Source organism: Cornus florida, unplaced genomic scaffold (genome assembly GCF_030987335.1).
Source record: "Cornus florida cultivar Cherokee Brave unplaced genomic scaffold, ASM3098733v1 CherokeeBrave_3.0.0_Hap2_Chr10, whole genome shotgun sequence".
NCBI classification, from domain to species: Eukaryota; Viridiplantae; Streptophyta; class Magnoliopsida; order Cornales; family Cornaceae; genus Cornus; species Cornus florida.
Genome location: NW_026775580.1, coordinates 98,880,367 through 98,886,278, shown reverse-complemented (window position 1 = coordinate 98,886,278; position 5,912 = coordinate 98,880,367).

The following is a 5,912-nucleotide window of genomic DNA, read 5'->3' as shown; positions in this document are numbered from 1 at the left end:
CCTAAGGGAAAGAGTAAGGATAGAATCTTGCCTCAGAAACTTTTGTTCAAAGTTTCAACGTCGTCTTCTTAAAAAATCCCGGCGAGTTCCAAAACCCGGTTCCTGTTCACGGGTACGAAACACTATTCCTGAACTCAAAATCTGATCTCCACCATTCAGATTGTGTGACACTGAGTCATGAACCTATCCTCCAAATTTCAGCTAGATCGGACCACGGACGAAGCGGGATCGGATGTTTGATGAAATCTGGGCAGAATGGAAAAAAAACCTGTGCGACCCGGTTACTGTTCACGAGTACGAATCACTGTTCCCGAGGTCAAACTCTGATCTACACCGTTCAGATTGTGCGTCACTGAGTTATGAACCTCTCATCCAAATTTCAGCTCGATCGGATCACGGACAAAGTGGGATCGGATGTTTGATGAAATTTGGGCAGAATGGAAAAACATGTGCGACCCAGTTACTATTCACGAGTACGAATCACTGTTCCCGAGGTCAAACTCTGATCTCCACCGTTCAGATTGTGCATCACTGAGTCATGAACCTCTCCTCCAAAAGTTAGCTCGATCGGACCACGGACGAAGCCGAATCGGATGTTTGATGAAATCTGGGCAGAATGGAAAAACTGCGTTTTTCCTTCTCCACTTCCACAAAACGTGTGCTTTCTTTAAAAAAAAACCCTACACAGATGTCTACCTTATACTTATAGAGTTTTCCTAAACCCTAGGTTCATTAAGTCCAACTCACAATCCTAACCGGCTCATCCAATTAACGTAGAAACCTACGATGGCTATAATATAAAATCCTAATTTATACTGTAATTAAAACCCTAGTTAGATGTATTTACCTAATTACCCTATTCACCATTAAATACTTAACAAATAATCTAATTGAACAAAATAATAATTAGTAAACCCAATTAAACCAAATAAGACACACATAAAATAATTAAACCAATTACACTTAAACCATTAATGCCAATTAAATTATTAAAACACTAACAAGTAATTCCAATCAAATAACTAAACCAATTACACTTAAACCATTAATGCCAATTAAATAATTAAAACACTAACAAGTAATTTCAATCAAATAACTAAAAATAAATATCATTTAAATAAATTAAATCACCACAAAAGAAAACAATTAAGCACCTAATAAAAAAAATAATGACACATAATCAAATAAAATGTACTTAAATAATAAATTAAATACCATTAAATAACAGGAATATCCTTTTTAAAATTAGGGGTATTACAACTGTCATAACACTTGTCCAACACAAGCTTTACAAAAATCAATGCATAGTATTATCAATGCATTATCCATCAAATGTCCAAAAATTAATGAAATTTACTGTCACCAATCATCCATCAACCAACTTGCAAAAATAATAAAAGCATTTCATGAATTTATATTCCTTATTATTGAAATCATGAATTAGTCTTATGGCATTGAACTTACTTGAATCACAAAAATTAGTAAGAGGTTCTTCAATCTTGCGTGCCTTGTGTGGATAGATAATCCATATAAAACACTTGATGTTGGTTGGATGATGATGCCTACAGAAACATATAAAATATTAATGTTAGTGCATTTATAACAAGGAAATGAATTTATTCTAACAAAATGCATTTATACCTGTGAATGACCTAAGACATCTCCTACACTAACACCATGACCTCTATTAGTACCCCTATCTCCAGCCTAAACAATCATATAAAATATTAATGTCAGTGCATTGATATGAAAAAAATGAATTTATAACAACAAACAAGCATCTATATTAAGAAATGTTTGTTCATTTATATCAAGAAATGTCAGTACATTTATATCAAAAAACTAGCATTGATACCTGTGAATGACCTGCATCCCTAAGTCCACCTCTTACAACACCTGCAACCCTAGCAGCAGCAACAGTAGGTCTTCCAACACCTCTTCCATCCCTAGCAGCAACAACGGGTCTTCCAACACCTCTTCCATCCCTAGCAGCAACAAAAGGTCTTCCAATACCTCTTCCACCCCTAGCAGCAACACCACCACCACCTGCAGGTCTTCCATCACCCCTACCAATAACATTCTCATCCCTGCCACCACCTAATCTACCTGTACCCCTCTGAAGTGGTGGTCGTCCAACTCTACCTTTAGGTGGTCTTGTAGCAGGTTTAGCTGCCTTGCAAGTTTTGACATTGTGGCCCTTTTGAAGACATTTTTTGCACCTCAATTTCATCTTCTTCTTGGGCACAGCAGTAGTTGAAGGGCCCTCATGTGGACCTCTTTTCCTAATTTTTTTAGGCCTTCCTGGTTGAGGCCTATGAGGTGGTGGCAAAATAGGAGTAGTTCCTACTTTTCTTGTCAAATTTCTCAATGAAACTGGAGTTATCACATGGGCATAACACCTGAAAAAAGTGTCCCTGTAGTACTAAGGACTCACATATGTTTTTGGATCCTCCCTTCTGAACACTGCCACAGCATATGCATGCTTGCATGGTATTCCACTTATGTCCCAATACTTACATGAACAGGTTTTCTCTGCCACATTGACATAATCACTAACTCCTATATCTTGGTATGAGATGTTATCCACTTCATACTTATCATTCCCAGCAGGCTCCATATGTAACCTTCTTACCTTTTCTGAAATCTTTTGTAACTTGTCCATAATTCTTGAGCACAACAATCCATTTACCCTTGCCATGTCAACCATATTATTTTCAAACCTAATTATTAGCTGTTTTCTGATGCTCTCAAACATATACACTAAATGTTTTTCCCTTGCTTTCCCAATGAAATTGTTGAAAGACTCACACATGTTGTTAACACATAGGCTACTCTTACTCTTGCCACTATATGATGACCTTGCCCACACCTTCCTAGGAATCTTCATTAACCACTCATATGCATTTTTGTCTACATTCCTTATTTCTTGCATGTAAAGCTCAAACTCAGATGTAGTATATGCAGTGGCTGCATCCTAATGTAAGTTCTTTAGTCTTGTACCTTTGTATTTTAGCTTGAAATTGTCATATAAGTGCTTCAAACAGAATCTTATGTCTGCTCCAGGGTACATGTTTTCAAATGTCTCAACTAGGCCCTGCAAATTATATATAAGTGCAAATTAATGTAAATAATTGGATAAAGCTTTATAAAATGTGATAAATATAAACTTTTAAAAGTTTCATACCTTCTGTCTATCTGAGATAAATGTGAAGTCAAGGTAGTTACCAACCAATCCCATCAATTCATTTAAGAACCATTCCCAAGAGTCCCTACATTCTGACTCAACACAAGCAATTGCAATAGGGAATAAGCCATTGTTGGCATCCCTACCAACTGCAGCCAACATGTGGCCCCCATAGGGTCCCTTCAGGAATGTTTCATCTAGACCAATAAATGGTCTACATCTTTCTTTGAATCCTCTCCACATTGCTTCTAACGAAAAAAACATCCTGTAGAATGCACGACCTTCATCACTATATGCCATTGTACTTATATGAGTAACACTTCTAGGATTACTTTGAAGAACCAACTGACAATAATCTCTTGCTCTTCCAAATTGTTGTTTATGATTACCCTCAATAAGTTGTACAGCCAAACTCCTTACCCTTTTAACCTTTTGCTTAGTCACAACAACATGAAGATCTTACTCAACTGTATTTGCTATTCCACCCACTGTGTAACCAGGATCAGCCCTAACTGTCCCAATATAATGCTTAGCAATATAGCTGTATGTCACTTGTCCATTCACCCTTACACCTGTACAATTATGTTTATCATTGAATTCTCTTACTTGAAATGAGTCATCATTAGTGTTGGAAGATCCACGAATCTTCCATCCACATTCTTGTTTGCATATGATAATCACTTTATTTCCATCATTCTTTACAAAAGTGAGGTCAAACTTCCCTTTGATTGTTGTATCCCTCATTGCTTCTCTAAATTCAGCTGTTGAACCAAACTTCTGTCCAACTTGTAGTTTCTTGATTCCCAAGTCCCTCCTCACATTAAAGTTCAAGTTTGTAGAAGTTACACAATTCCCATCATCATCATCACTTTCATTGGCTAAACTTATCAACTCCTCACTTGGATCATACTCAGTTTGTCTATCAACTTCATCATTTTTATCTTCAAGACCTGCACATTCAGGTGCATCATCAGCACATGCATGTTCATTCTCAACATTACAATCTTCATTCAATTCAGCTGCATAGTCAGTATGATCATCACATGCATCTACATTCAACTCCTCACTTGGCTCATACTCAGTATCACTATCAACTTCATCATTTTCATATTCAAGACCTGCATCTTCAACATCATCACCTACATTTGCATCATCAAAATTGAAGTTTTCATCATTATCAGCTGCATATGTTGCATCTTCATCATCATTTTCATCATTTGGTTCACCCTCAATTTGAAAAATGTCATCACTCAAATCTATGGAAACTTCAGCTGCAGCATTAGCTTGTCCTCCATTAGCATTCCTATCATCTCCAGCATTAGGTTGTCCTCCATTAGCATTCCTATCATCTCCAGCATTAGGTCCTACTCTATTAGCATTCTTTTCACTAGTGTTTATACTCCCCTCAACTATAGTCTCATGTACTGGAGTTACATCAACTATCCCATCATAATTTTCATTCCTCTCATCTCCAGTTGGTGGCACCACAAAAATTCTCATGAATGAGAACTTTTGATGCTTACCAACCATCTCAATATAATCATTGTCAATAACCAATTTTGATAAACTCCTATCAATCAGATCTCTGTAGTACAAAACACTATTTGTAGGACAACCAACTATTTGTGAAATTGCTTTGAAATCAATCATTGACATACGGTCAATATCTACACCATCAATCTCAGTAACAGATCCACCAATATATTCCATTTGCTCTGTCTTAACAAATTCACCACCATGATGGATTCGAAGACAATATAATTTGTTGAAAATAGGTGTATAACCTATCAAAACACAAATTGTAATAAACACAAATTCATGCTTGCAACTAATTAATTATAATGCTAAAAACCAAACACAAAACCGTACGTACAAGTAACCCTAATACAAAATACAACATATAAAATTCAAAACACTAATTTAATCAATGGGAACCACAACCCTAATATAAAATTACATTAACCCTAATATAAAATTTAAAATTACATCAACCCTAATATAAAATTACAATACATTAACATTAACCTTAATATAAAATTACAATAACCCTAACAAACAATAACCCTAATTTAATCAATGGTCCCAACCTGTTGGAATCATACCCAACACGACAAAGACCCACATGAATAAAGTTGTTCAACTAAAAGTCATAAACTATCAAATAAAGACATACCTGTCGACATATTGTCTACCAAAGTTGAAGACAACAGCCTTAAATAGACCACTCTTTAGCTTCTTCACTGACCCACCAATGAGACCCATAGATGAGACCCACAGATGAAAAGCACAACACAGATTCTACTGCAACGCACCTAAGAGTTTGAACAGTGAAACGCCTCAACACATATCCTAGCCGTTTGAGTGTATTCAGTGTTTTAGGGTTCTAAGCAAAACGATTCTTCTTCAACTCACCCAAGAGACCTTAGCCGTCTGAGTGTATTAGGATTCTAAGCAAAAATATACAAGTGTAACAATATATATATACGACTGTTGCAATGAAGTGTAACAATATATATATACGACTGTTGCAATGAATCAAACGACAGCGTTTTAAGTAAAATACAACTACTGCCTTGAATAAAATGACAGGGTTTTGATGTCCAACTATATTGGCACTAAACACGGTCGTTTTGTGCTAAAGGATAATATTGTAATTTTTAAAATATGATTTTTTTGTTTTTTAAATAAAAGGGAATATAATAAGGGTAATTTAGTCATTTCACCTACC